Genomic DNA, 15,048 nt, shown 5'->3' with positions numbered 1-15,048 from the left:
TTGTCTTAAACAGTAAGAATTATTAGGCAATAAGGATCTTTCTTTAAAGAAATAAACTTACATTTTAATAGGTGCTTATAATGTCAAAATACGGACAAAATCTTAGCTCACATTAGTATAGTTAAATTAGGAAAATAGCCTGAAATACCCTTACATTAATTATAGTCAGTTTAGTATATATAAATCTCTTTTTTAATCATTCTAACTTTTTACATCATCTGTTTAGATAATAATAAAAAAATCTTTTTTACTTAGGAAAATACTTTTATCATTGAAATATGAATATAAAGACCTTGTTTTCCTCAAAGATGATTTCTTTCTTCTTTTTAGGATCCATGAGTGCTTTTTCTTTGCTGAAGCATCTTTTTCTTTTAGAAAAATTCTTTTGGTTATACTTTGGAACAATTTCTGAAAACCTTAGAATCTATAAACAAATTATTGTACTTTGATAAGAAATATCAATGAAAATATAGTTAAAATCCTTAGATATTTTGTAGACATAATTATAATTATTTATCATTTTATGAGTTTGAACAGTAACTTTGAGAATTAGAAACTACTTGAAGATTGTATTTTCACTTAAAAGAAAATTTATAGTAAACACATTTATCTCAAATTTCTATAACTGAAAAGGCAGAGTATCTGATAAACGTAAATATAAAATATAAATTATGGGTTTTCTGTTGAAGAAAAACAATAAGGCAAATATATATTAACTAATCAATTAGGCATGTGCTAATTATTTTATAGATTAACAAATATAGTTTATCTAAATATCTACAAAATATATATTAAGAATAAGAACATAACTTATAATTGTATTAACTTTATGTAACCATGTGGTCTTAAAATATTTGGATCCATTTTAATTTACTTTTAACTAGGAGTGCACTCTTCTATGTGATGTCACTTGATGTAACTGAAATAAGATCCTTGAGTATATATATTTATTTTTTATAGTTAGGAATGAGAATAAGGATTTTTTGGTCATCACAGGAACATTGCCGGCTTTGTTCTTGTGGTGAACAAATGCATCCTCATAACCTCCAAAATTAAAAGTAAAATATAAAGAAGCATGTTTGATATCTCTCATCAATAGAACATTATTTAGTAACACAACTATAGAGAAAAGTCAGGTTATTTAACTCAGAACTAACTTAAATTTAGGGCTGCAACATAGAAACCTGTGGAATTAAATTTTGTCTGAAAAAGATATCTTTTGTTAGCATTTACAGGTAGGCATTCTTAAAAATACTGGCTCTGAGCAGCTCCCATAGAAATCTGAAACACAGTAGTACAGGTTAGTGGCTGGAAGGCGGGACTAGAAGTCCTGTTTGAGTGACTGTGGAAGAACCAATTGGAAGCACACGAAAGTGTGGGAGGTGGGACCAGGAAGCCTGCTCTTCCTGCCAGGCACCCCTTGGTTACCATGGTGATACAAACAACATGGAGTTTACTGCCCATTGTTGGGGAAAAAGTTCCCAAAGTTTTCCTAGCCTATTGCATTTTGTTTGATTTTGTCTGCATTTCCCCCCTCCTGGCTAAGATCCTACTGCGGTAGCAGCTTGTTCTGTCTCTGTGACCTGCGGTTGCAGCTCTTGTGCATCCTGCACTTTTTTCCGTGGCACGTGGGTGCTCCAAAGGTTTTTTAGCAGCAAACGCTAGCATTACCATCAGATCTTAAGTTAGTCTGTGTTTGGCATTTAGGTCAAGTAATTCAAGGGTTAAAAGCACTGTTGGTCACAGGGGCTAGGACCCCATAGCTAGCAGCAAGCAGCAGCAGCTAAAATCTCTTGTCTCCAGTGGCTGAGTTACAGCCATTCTGATTCATAGGACAATCATGTAGTAAAAAGGTCCATACGTATGGACAAAAACAATAGAAAAGGAAGGAGAGGAAGATGGCTGCGAATGGAGTGCATCATCCCCGTGTACCACGTCACTGCGCAGGTGAGTGACGAGTTGGAGCAGCAAAAGCTATCGTGTTGGGAATTTCCAGCAAAATTAGGGTGCACCAAAACCTAGAGGAAGGATTTCTATCCCCCGAGGATCAGTTACTGGGACTCAACCATCAGCGATTTGTCCGCACGGAGATTCAAGCTGTTTATTCAGTGACTTGCCCTGCTGGTAGAGACTCCGGCGCGCGCCGGGAAACGGTGTCCCTAGAAATGGTGACCTAGCAAGGCAGAGATAAGGCGCTGCTGATTCTTCGGGCGCCTGCTGGCTGTGCCTTCACTGTGCTCAGTGCTGAATTCTGGGTTTGAGACAGGGGAAGGAAGCGGTCCAGTTCTATCCTCCACACCAGCCAGACCACCAAGGAAGCCATTGGCCACTGTCTTGGAGAGCTGACGTCACCATCGCCAGTTTTCGACTGATCATAGCTCATTCAGACATAGAACAGATCTGTGACATCAAAACCATCTTCCATACAGTGGAGAAATCACATAAAATCTCTCCCCGGCTTTCCGGGGGCGTGATTAACAGAATGAACATGAGTAGAGGCATGGGGGAAAGGCAAAGGCACCTGACCCCCAACTCCTCCCTCCCACCATTGGCAAAATCGAAACCTGTTTCGCCAGCTCTAGGAGGAGGGGCTAGCAGAGGAAATCAAAACAATAAGGTGCCAGTTCCCAAAAGCAGCACTCCACGTCCAGGAAACTGCAGGCACAGAGTGTAGTTTGAACTGCGCAGAAGTATCACATGGGGATAGACCTGGCTGACAGGAGAAGCCAGGGAACTAGAAACCAGGAATTAACCTAAGCTAACAGGTTTTGAGAGACACCAGTGGGGGGAGGAGGGAGCGGCCTCACACAGACTGTTTCCTATAGCTGGAGGGCAAAATCTTGGCCCAGAAGGCACAGCACCACCTACTGGAAGCGAAGAAAATAGAAGTCTAACAGTGTTCTTTTTTCTTTTAAATTTTTTTAATTTTAATTTTTTTCTTTTCTACAATTATACTATTATTTTTTTAAATTGTAATTTCTATTTTACTGCATTTTATTATAATTTTTTATTATCATTTCCTTTTCCTTTCTATTCTTTTCTCTTTCTTTCCTCTCTCCCTCTCTTTCTTGGTTTGCTTCCTTACCTTTTCCCCATCTTTCCTCTTAAGCATGACCACCCAGAATACGTACAACTTACTAAATGTAAATAGATGAATGCTACGAATCGGTCCATAGTCCACCTAAGCCCTTAACTACACCCAAGTACTCCTGTCTATTCTCTTGTTAATATCCGCCTGCATTTGAGCAACCCCCCAAAGAAGTTAACATATGCTAACCTCCATACCATCAAAGCACCCGACCTCATCATAAAATCCTAAGTTAAAACCCTCAATTCTATAAATGCCATCAAATTCTGTAGGCCTCTAATGAAACTAATGAATTTACCTTAAAGCACAATTAAACCCAATATCTCTAAACATTGTCTCCCAACACAAAGGAGAGATATTGGAACTATAAAAACCAAAACAAATTTAAAGAAGAAAACAGAAACACAGCAGTCAAACAGAGTTGGAAAACAACGTGAGCACCATGAAAAAACAAGGGAAAAAAGGATTACAAACAATGCAGGACAACTTAAATTCACAGGAGAACCTAGAGGCTTCAGAAAAATGGACAGAGAAAGAACTCAAGGCATACCTAACTCAGATGGAACGGAATCTTAGAGAAGACTTTAGACAGCAAGTCCAAACAATGAAAGTATACTTTGAAAACGAATTAAATAGGCAAATTCAAATGACAATGAACGAGCTCTACCAGGAGATATAGAGATTTTTTTTAAAAAAGTCAAACAGTAATCCTAGAAATGCAGGAAACCATAAATCAAATTAAAAACTCAAAGAAGAATATTACAAATAGACTAGATCAAATAGAAGTCAGAACATCAGATATTGAAGACAAAGTGTATCAACTTGAAAAGAATATAGTCAACACAGAAAGGATGCTAAAAAATCACCAGCAATCTATCCAAGAGATATGGGATGTTATAAAAAAACCAAACTTGAGAGTCATCGGGATAGAAGAAGGTGTAGAGATTTAAACCAAAGGAATGAACAACCTATTGAATGAAATAATCCTAGAAAACTTCCCAGATATGAAAGATGGAATGGATTGCCAAATCCTGGAAGCCTACAGGACCCCAAACATACAAAACCCTAATAGACCAACTCCAAGACACATAATTATGAAGATATCCAACATACAGAACAAGGAGAGAATATTAAAAGCTATGAGAAAAAGAAGGCAGATTACATTCAAGGGTAAACCAATTAGGTTAATGGCTGATTTTCATCACAGATGTTAAATGCAAGAAGATCCTGGAACAATGTATTTCAAAAGCTGAAAAATAATGGATTCCAACCAAGAATACTGTATCCAGCAAAATTAAGCTTCAGATTTGACAATGAAATTAAAATATTTTACGATAAACAAAAGTTAAAAGAATTCGTAGCCAGAAAACCAGCATTGCAAGGCATTCTGAACAAAACTCTACAAGAAGAGGAATTGAAAAACAGCACCCAAAACTAACAATGGGAGGTAACCCAGTAAAGGGAAGAACAAAAAAATATAACCAAAAAGGAAAAACGAACCATATTAAAATAAATAAATAAGCATGTTTGGAAGTACAAACAATATATCAATAGTAACCTTAAACGTTAATGGCTTCAATTCACCAATCAAGAGACAAAGGCTAGTAACCTGGATTAAAAAAACAAATTGAACAATATGCTGCCTTCAGGAGACTCATATGATAGGAAAAGATGTACACAAGTTGAAAGTGAAAGGCTGGGAAAAATCATACCACTCACATGATCCTCGGAAGCAAGTAGGAGTGGCTATACTCATATCGAATAAAATCAACTTCAAACCTAAGTTAATCAAAAGGGATAAAGAAGGCCACTATATACTGTTAAAAGGAATGATCCACCAACAAGACATAACAATTATCAATATGTATGCACCAAACAATGGTGCTGCAACATTCATAAAACAAACTCTCCTCAAGTTCAAGAGTCAAATAGACCACAACACAATAATTATTGGTGACTTCAACACACCGCTCTCTCCATTGGACAGATCCACCAGACAAAAGTTGAATAAAGAAACTGTAGAACTCAATAACACAATTAATAACCTAGACTTAACCGACATATATAGAATATATCAACCATCATCAAGTGGATACACGTTCTTCTCAACAGCACATGGATCCTTCTCAAAGATAGACCATATATATATGCCATAGGGCAACTCTTAGTAAATATAAAGGTGTGGAGATAATATCATGCATCTTATCTTATCATAATGGAATGAAACTGGAAATCAATGATAAAAGAAGGAAGGAAAAATCCTGCATCACCTGGAAAATGAACAATATGTTACTGAATGATCAATGGGTTACAGAAGACATAAAGGAGGAAATCAAAAAATTCTTAGAGATAAATGAAAATACAGACACAACATATTGGAATCTATGGGACACAATGAAAGCAGTTTTAAGAGGGAAATTCATTGCCTGGAGTTCATTCCTCAATAAAAGAAAAAACCAACAAATAAATGAACTCACACTTCATCTCAAAACCCTAGAAAAGGAAGAGCAAAACAACAGCAAATGTAGTAGAAGGCAAGAAATAATTATAATCAGAGCGGAACACAATAAAATTGAAACAACAACAACAACAACAAAAAATTGAAAAAATTGATAAAACTAAAAGTTGGTTCTTCGAAAAAATAAATAAGATTGACAGACCCTTAGCCATGCTAACGAAGAGAAGAAGAGAGAGAACTCAAATTACCAACATACGGGATGAAAAAGGCAATATCACAACGGACACTACAGAAATACAGAAGATAATTAGAAATTATTTTGAAACCCCATATTCCAATAAAATAGAAGATAGTGAAGACATCCATAAATTTCTTAAGTCATATGATTTGCCCAGATTGAGTCAGGAAGGTACACACAATTTAAACAGACCAATAACAAAGGAGGAAATAGAAGAAGCCATCAAAAGACTACCAACCAAGAAAAGCCCTGGACTGGATGGATATACAGCGGATTTGTACAAAACCTTCAAAGAAGAATTAATACCAATACTTTTCAAGTTATTTCAAGAAATATAAAAAGAAAGAGATCTTCCAAATTCATTCTATGAGGCCAACATCACCCTGATACCGAAACCAGACAAAGACACTTCAAAGAAAGAAAACTACAGACCAATATCTCTAATGAACATAGATGCAAAAATCCTCAATAAAATCCTGGCAAATCGAATACAAAAGCATATCAAAAAAATAGTGCACCATGATCAAGTAGGATTCATCCCTGGGATGCAAGGCTGGTTCAATATACGGAAATTAATAAATGTTATTCACCACATCAATAGACTTAAAGATAAGAACCACATGATCATCTCGATAGATGCAGAAAAAGCATTCGACAAAGTACAACATCACTTTATGTTCAAAATACTATAACAACTAGGGATAACAGGATCTTACCTCAACATCATAAAAGCTGTATATGCTAAGCCTCAGGCTAGCATTATTCTGAATGGAGAAAAACTGAAAGCATTCCCTCTAAAATCTGGAACAAGACAGGGATGCCCTCTATCACCACTTCTATTCAATATAGTTCTCAAAACACTGGCCAGAGCAATTAGACAGACAAAAGAAATTAAAGGCATAAAAATAGGAAAAGAAGAACTTAAATTATCACTATTTGCAGTTGACATGATTCTATACCTAGAAGACTCAAAAGGGTCTACAAAGAAACTACTAGAGTTAATAAATGAATTCAGCAAAGTGGCAGGATATAAAATCAACACACATAAATCAAAGGCATTCCTGTATATCAGCGACAAATCTTCTGAAATGGAAATGAGGACAACCACCCCATTCACAATATCCTCAAAAAAAATAAAATATTGGGAATCAACCTAACAAAAGAGGTGAAAGATATGTACAATGAAAACTACAGAACCCTAAAGAGAGAAATAGAAGAAGACCTTAGAAGATGGAAAAATATACCCTGTTCATGATAGGAAGAACTAACATCATCAAAATGGCAATATTACCCAAAGTTCTCTATAGGTTCAATGCAATGCCAATCATAATCCCAAGGGCATTTCTCATAGAAATAGATAAAGCAATCATGAAATTCATATGTAAAAACAAAAGACCCAGAATAGCAAAAGCAATTCTAAGCAGGAAGTATGAATCAGGCGGTATAGCGATACCAGATTTTGAACTATACTACAGAGCAATAGTAACAAAAACACATGGTACTGGTACCAAAACAGGTGAGTGGATGAATGGTACAGAATAGAGGACACAGAGACCAATCCACAAAATTACAACTATCTTATATTTGATAAAGGGGCTAAAAGCATGCAATGGAGAAAGGATAGTATCTTCAACAAATGGTGCTGGGAAAACTGGAAATCCATATGCAACAAAATGAAACTGAATCCCTTTCTCTCGCCATACACAAAAGTTAACTCAAAATGGATCAAAGAGCTTGATATCAAATCAGAGACTCTGCGCCTGATAGAAGAAAAAGTTGGCTCCGATCTACATATTGTTGGGTCGGGCTCCAAATTCCTTAATAGGACAGCCATAGCACAAGAGCTAATAACTAGAATCAACAAATGGGACTTACTCCAACTAAAAAGTTTTTTTTCTCAGCAAGAGAAACAATAAGAGAAGTAAATAGGGAACCTACATCCTAGGAATAAATTTTTACTTCTCACACTTCAGATAGAGCCCTAATATCCAGGGCTCCCACGCAAACTAATACAATTGTGTGTGTGTCAGTCTCTTTGAGTATATGTGTGATTATATATGGTGTGTGTGTGTGTGTGTGTGTGTGTGAATTGTCCACATTTTTAATGCATTTTTATCCAGTGGTTTTTATATTACTCACCCTTCCTTCTCAGGTTTTTGTCTGGAATATTTGTTTTAAATGTTTTCTCTCAGATTTCAATTTGTCTTTTGTCATTATTTATAATTGTTAGTCAAAAAATTTAGACATTGTCAAATTCATTGATTCTATTTTTACTTCATTTGAATTTTGAGTCATAGTAGGTAGATATTTTTTTTTTCTATACCAAATACATGTGTCATTATACTAATTTATACGGTTTAATAGTTGGCATTCACATTCCTGGTCCATTTGGATTTTATTCTTCATTATGGTATGAGCTGGTGAATCTAATTTGGTCTTTCTCCAAATTAGTAGGACCTGGTTGTCCTACAAATACTTATTAAAATATTCATCTTTTCTCTAGTGATATGAGAAACCACTTTTATCACCTACTAAATTCCCATACAAATTAGGACCAATTGTTGGAACTTTCTCTCTTATTGCACTGGTCTATTCATCTATTCATGTGCCAATACCATGAGTGGATAAAAGATCAGATTTATGGTATATTTGTGTGTGTGTGTGTGTATGTGTGTGTGTGTGTGTGTGTGTATGTGTGTATGTGTGTGTGTAGTGTGTGCTGGAGATTGATCCCAGGAACTTATGCATGTGAGGTAAGCACTCTACCAACTGTGCGATATCCCCAGCCCAGATTTATAATATACTTTTATATTATAAATATAATATATTTATATTTTATTTTCCTCTTTTACTTTTATTTTCCTCTTTCTCTATGTCTCTCTCTTTCTATCTTATTGTGCTATTTCTACTTTGTCAGGACCTACATGAATCTAGCATGTTTTTATAGAGTTCAGTTTTCAATTTCCCAAGTTATGTAATTTAAGCTCTATCTTCCTCTTCCTCCCCTCAGCCCTGACCTGCCTTTAGACTGAATCAAGAAAGCAGAAGCCACTTGATCAGACTTTTTCATCTTCCCTTTCCTCCCATGAAATCTACCGAGCTGAACTTAAATCTGTTTTACTTCTTATCCCTACTCTTGTTAAACTGAAATTTCTCCACTTGAACTGTAACTCTAGTATCCTTTCGCTTTGTTAAGCTTTTCATTCTTTCAAATGTCCCTTCTCTCTCTTGCATCACCTATCTCTATCTATCTACTAAATCATTTCCATCCACACAAACTTTTCTGTTGACTATCATTAAAAAACTCCTTAACTTGACCATTATTTCTCTTCAATCACACCCCACTTCTCTTTATCACTCATCTTTTCTAAAGAGCCATATCTAGTCTCCAACCTCTTTTATCTGGATTTGCATCTTCACCATTGCATTTATTTTGGTTTGGTCTTAAATGTCCATAAAGACCATGTGCCAAAGGCCCTGTGGTGGAACCTTTAGGAGGTAAAGCCTATGGGAGAAAGTTAGGTCAAGTGTATGACTTTGAAAGGGATGTTGGGACCCTGGTCCCTTCTTCTCTCTGCTTCCTGGGTGCCATGAGGTGAGCAGCTCTGCTCCACCATACACTCTCCACCATGATATTCTGTTGAGAGCCACAGCCAAAGGGGCCCCAGCAAACTTCCAGCTGCCAGCAAACTTCCAGCTGCCGGCTGATGATTGGCTCACAGCGGCCCCAGCAACATCTAGCTGATTGGCTCCTCTGTGGTGATGTTCATTGGGCTGTTTCCCTGCCCTTCAGACTGCCAGCTGATGATTGGCTCACAGCAGCCCCAGCAATATCTAGCTGATTGGCTCCTCAACGGAGCTGCTCATTGGACTATTTCCCTGCCCTTTCAGACCACGGAGCTGCTCATTGGGGGACTTCTTTGGCCGCCCACGCGACCCAGCCAATCAGCCTCAAGAGCAGGAGGATGGTGGGAGGTGGTGAGGGTTGTGTGGGTGAGAGGCTTGTGGAAGCCGGTGGTGGCAGTTGGGCTCTGAGGGTTTTTTTCCTGAGGAGCTGTTTTGCTTGGCGTTTATAATTCTAAAAATAAAGTTAGTTTCTTTTGACAAGTGGCTCCTGAATTGTGCCCAGCCAGACTGCGGCAATATTCTGCCTTGCTATAGGTCCAAAGTGATGAGGCCAAGCAACTATGAACTGAACCTATAATCATCAGACAAAATAATCCTTTCCTTCTTGTAAGTGGTTTGTGTCACTTTGACAGAAAGCTGACACAGCATTAAAATTGCTCTTGTCAAGGTCACCAAGAACTCTGACATTATTAAATCTAATGGACTTTTGATCTCTCATTGGCATTTGATAGCAAGTGAAACTTTGCTCTCTTGGATCCTATAATTTCATATTCTCCTCTTCCTCAGATTCTTCCTTCTAAGCTTGACCTCTAATTGTTGAAGTCAGTCTTATTTATCTGTCCTTTATGCAGAGGACTTCATCCAGTTCCATGGCTCTAAGTGCTTATGCCTTCTACATTTACACCTTTATCACAGAACTTTACTTTTGATTGCTATTTATCTCTTTAGTTCGATGTCTTGTTAAACTTCTAAATTTTACTAGTCCAAAATACAACCTTTCCCTCAAGCCCATTCCTCTCCCATAATGCACCATCTCAATAAATTTACCATCATTCAGTTGTTCAAGCTAACAATTCAGCAGGAATCCTGCATTTCCCTCTTTTCCTTATTTCCCATATGTGGCAGCCATGAATGTGCACCTCTCAGATCTCCAGTTGCAGGATTGTTGACTGACTGCCCAAGCTGCTGTACTCTGACATCCATCACTATGTTTCAAGCTGTATTTCCCAGCAGTCACTACTGAGAACAGCTGGTATAAAGGCAAAGAGACCTGGGACTCTTCTGATGGGAGACCTTGGTTTGAAGACTCCCCATTAACTTTGCTGAAACTTTCTTAGAATGGCATCATGTGTACAATTTTTCCTACCCTTCCTTTCCTTTTTTTCCACGTGGATTAGCTTGTATCTACTCTAATATCTCTTCTGATTACCCTCAGATGCATTCCAATTTTTCCTTCACAGTTGTTTCCCCCAAATCTCTTGCATGTCTTACCTGACTTTGTTGGTTGCTGCCCAAAAGATCTAAACCAACACATCATAGTTGATCCATTCACATATTTTATGTCATTTCTGTCTCCTATATATTTCTTGCATCCCTTCTTTATCCACTTCTCTCTATTGTCATCATTACTCAGGTGGAGCTATGATTCCCTCCGCCCCCATTATTGTAACAGTTGGCTATTCTTATGTATTTATTTTTATTCTAATTAGTTATACATGACAGCAGAATACATTTTGACTCATTGTACACAAATGGAGCACAACTTTTCATTTATCTGGTTATATACTACGCAGAGTCATACCATTCAAGCAATCATACATGTACATAGGATAATAATGTCTGTCTCATTCCACCATCTTTCTCACCCCCAAACCCCTTCCCTCCTCAGTCCCCTCTGCCCAATCCAGAGTTCCTCCATTCTTCCCTAGCCCACTCTCCATTTATGAATCAGTATCAACTTAATAGAGAACAGTTGGCTATTTTTATGCCTTTCCAATCTATTCTCATCACAGTAGGTAGAGTGATTTCTTTTTTTAAAGTAAATCACTGTGTTACTGACATGTTTAATACCTTTCAGGGGCTTCTCATTATGCTTAAAAGTAAATTTTGCCCTCCTGCTATGTCCACAAGTTGCCTTAAATCCTGGCTTCTTCTTCTCTCTTCAACTTCATCTCCTATTACCTTCCACTAGTCCTGGTGCCCACCAAGTTTCAGCATCCTTTCTTTTTCTACAAACAAACAGCTGAGTCCTCTGTTCTTCCTCCATTCTGAAATATTTTCTTCCAACCCTTCAGAAGGTAGGCTCATTTTTAGCTCTCAACTTAAACATCTTTATCAGTGCAGACTTCTCCAGCCAAGCTCAGATATCTACGCAACTTTGTTCTGACTCTTTTCTGCTAGGTAGTTATCACTCTCTGTAACTATTTTGCTTAGGTTTGTTTCTCCCACTTGAACGGAGGATATCAAGGTAAGGCCCATAACTGCCATTTGTTTAACAGAGGATATCAAGTTATGGCCCATAACTGCCATTTGTTTTTCAATGGCTCTAGATCTAAGAATGGATGCTATATATTGAAGAGTTTGAAAATGTTAGACCAGGATGCAAGAAAAGACCACTGACTCCAATTAAAATCAAATTAAAGCAAGCTTATTATTTTGACCGGCCTGGCTGCTTCTCCCTCCCAAAACGGCGAGAACAAGACAGCCCTGCAGCTTTCTTGCTGCCCAGCTTTATAGCCCAAAAAGTTACACAAAGGGGGGTTACAGATAATAGAACTCTGACAAGCATCACACTAATGGTAGTTTACATTTTTTTTGCTGGCCCCAACATCAGAATTTATGAGGACCATTAGAGCCTCAGAGAGGGTCGTTGTCTGGCCAGGGAAGGCCAAGATTCGTGAGGTGTCACTAAAGTTTCAGAGAGGGCTGCTATCTGGTCAGAGAGCCAGGCATGGGTGAGTTCAAGGCACGAGCAGGCATTCCAAGCAGGTTCAGAATTTGCAGTAATTTACAGTAAAGCCGAAATTATCTTTTCATGGCTTTGTGGCAAGATGGCTCCCAATTTTAATAAAAGATCAGGTTGGGTCTATCAAAAAAAAAAACAATAGCACATTTTAAAAGACTATTTCATGACACTTAAAAATATGTGAAATTTGAATTTCAGTGTCCTTAATAAAGCTGGAACATGACTGTTATGGTCTGGCTCTGTGGTGTCCTCTCAAAGTTCACGTTTAGAAAATGCAAGAGTTTAGAGGTGAAATGATTAGGTTATGAGAATCTTCACTTAGTAAATGCATTAATTCACTTGAATGGATTAAGTGGGTGGTAAATAGTAACTGGGCAGGAAGGGTGTGATTGAATAGGGTGGGTCTCTGGGAGTGTGCCTCTGGGGCACATATTTCCTCCCTGATAGTGAAGCTCTCACTGCTTCCTGGTGGCCTTTGGGAGCTGCTTTTCTCCTACTCACCCTCCATGCCTCACCTCAGGTCCAGAACAATGGAGGTGGCCTTCTGTGGATGGAGACCTCTGAAACTGTGAGCCCTGAATAAACTTCTCCTTCTCTACACTGTTGTCAGGTCTTTTGGTTATAGTGACAAAAAAGCTGACTAAAACAACAGCACTCATTCATTTCCATATTGTTTATGTCTACTTTCACACTACATCAACAGAGTTCATCAATCCTGTATGATCCACGAGGCCTAAAATATTTACAGAAAAACTGTTCTGATCATTGTACTAGATTTAAGCTGCATGAGTTGGCCACGTGATCTTGTTCAGTTCTTCACTCCCAGTGTCTGGTTCATAGCTAGTGCTCAGTAATTGCAAATTGAGCAAACCCTTTCCAGTGTCCCCGAGACTGTTAATAGCTGATGATGTAGAGGTAGGCAGGTTTACCTCTCTTTGGCTTCTTCCTTTCAAAAACCCAGACAAATGAATTAGGAACTTATCATTCTGGACTCCGGAGAAGTGCTTTGAAAACAGGACTGTATTTTATTTGTCTTGAAATGTCCAGCACAGTCCCTTGTACAAGATAGGGTGCAACCAGAAGCCGAAAGAATTCTTTTGGGTTGACTATTAAGGAGAAATTAAGCATTTCAGCAAAGGACTTCTTAGCACAGTGTCAGTTGTACAAAAGTGTTCAGTTAATGTTTGCTCCTGTCTCAATTTTCTTGCTGTAAACAGGAATAAAGTCATCTTTTACAGGGTTGTCACAGATAAACAGGAATCCTTTGTGTGAAAAAGACATGTAAATCGCAAACGCTACCCAAACAGACTTATCCACAATAAATTAATAAATCTTGGCATTAGGCAACTTGCCCTGGGGCGAGGATGAAGTCCCAACTGGAGTGTGCCGACGGGGCGGGGCCGGGGGCGGGGTGGGCAGATCGGGGGCGGGGCCTTTCGTCTTCCTTTCCTCCTGCCGTAGCAGCCCGACCGGCCGCACGGGGGCGCCGCTGGGGCAGCTCTGTTCCACGAGTTGCCCAGCAGCGGAGAAGGCGCTCACTTCCGCGTCGGGCCCGGCGGCGTCCGGCTGCCGCGCCGAAGGCCCGGCCGGTCGCAGGTCAGTCGGGAGGCCGCCGCCGCGCCCCGCCCGTGCGGAGGAGCCGGGCGCCGGGTGGGCCGCGGCCCGCGGGCCCGGGAGGAGGCGGGGCGCCCCCAGGAGGCCCGGGCCGTGCTGATGATACCGGCGCCCCGGGCTGCAGGCTTGGGCTTCTGACCAATTCGGGGTCCTTGGGCCTTTGGAGACCCCCGCGGGGCTTTCTGGTTTTCCACCCCTTCCTTTTCGTCCCTCTCCGAGGAAGAGTGAGCCCTTCGAGTAGTGTTTCTGAAAGTGTGGTCCTAGGGCGGATCCCGAGCCCCTCTCAGACTGAACCAGATTCTGCTGTGGCCTGGGAGTCTGCATTTTCAGCCAGCGTCCTTATGGTTTTGATGCAGGTGGTCTCAGAACCTCACACCGGGACACAGCCCCTTTGAGCCCTGCCCTTCTCACATAGAAGGAAGCCTAAATGGGTGCATCTGAGGATGGGGTTTTGGGAATGCCGCCACAGATCTAGTCTTGAATTGATGATGGTCCTCAGCCTTAAGAGAGATCACTGGAGGTGGGGGAGGAGCTCTTAGCCCCTCGGATTCAGGGTGCTGCTGCCTTCCTGTAGCTATCAGGTCTTCAGATGCACTGCTGCTTCGTGAGTGAAGGGTCCTGGATCAGGAGCCATAAGGGTGGAGCAGTCCTGAAGGAGGCCGCTTCGTGGGTGCAGCTGGAAGAATTTGGGATGGATCCTGCTACCCTGGATTGCAACTGGTTCCATCACTTATGACTAGGTCCCAATGTGGACCCTGCACACATCACTCTTATTTTTTTATCCAAGTATTTTCATCTGTCAATAGGGTCAGTAATTCCTATCGGATAAGGCTTTTCTGTGAATTGTAGTGGCTGGCACATGCATTCAGTAAATGGGAATTATTAAGGGTGACACCAGCCTTGCCTTCCTCAAGCTTACAAATAAGAAAAAAGTAGCGGTTAAATAAGTGGATAGAAACGTGGGCAGAAGTACAAAGTACATTTGAATAACTGTAAGGATTCTAACTTGGGGTGGGTACTTGGGAAGTTCATGCAAGAAAAGAGATCTGTCAAGGCCA

The 15,048-nt window shown here is 39.6% G+C and overlaps 1 protein-coding gene across 5 annotated transcripts in view; it reads left to right on the top strand.

Moving 5' to 3' along the window:
• The window catches only part of Kctd18 (potassium channel tetramerization domain containing 18), an 83,458-nt gene that overhangs the window by 50,143 nt on the left and 18,267 nt on the right, over window positions 1-15,048 (top strand). For 2 of the 5 annotated variants that reach the window (XM_078017815.1, XM_078017819.1), the window contains exon 1: window positions 13,833-13,972. The exons of 2 other annotated variants lie outside the window; for them this stretch is intronic. The gene's annotated coding sequence lies outside the window, so the exon portion shown is untranslated. Of the gene's footprint in view, window positions 1-13,832; window positions 13,973-14,564; window positions 14,798-15,048 lie in introns of those variants that run through there. One more of the 5 variants, XM_078017816.1, reaches the window with a different exon arrangement.

This window comes from Ictidomys tridecemlineatus, chromosome 7 (genome assembly GCF_052094955.1).
Source record: "Ictidomys tridecemlineatus isolate mIctTri1 chromosome 7, mIctTri1.hap1, whole genome shotgun sequence".
NCBI classification, from domain to species: domain Eukaryota; kingdom Metazoa; phylum Chordata; class Mammalia; order Rodentia; family Sciuridae; genus Ictidomys; species Ictidomys tridecemlineatus.
The sequence above is the reverse complement of the archived record's forward strand: the minus strand, read 5'-3'. Positions and strand labels throughout refer to the sequence as shown.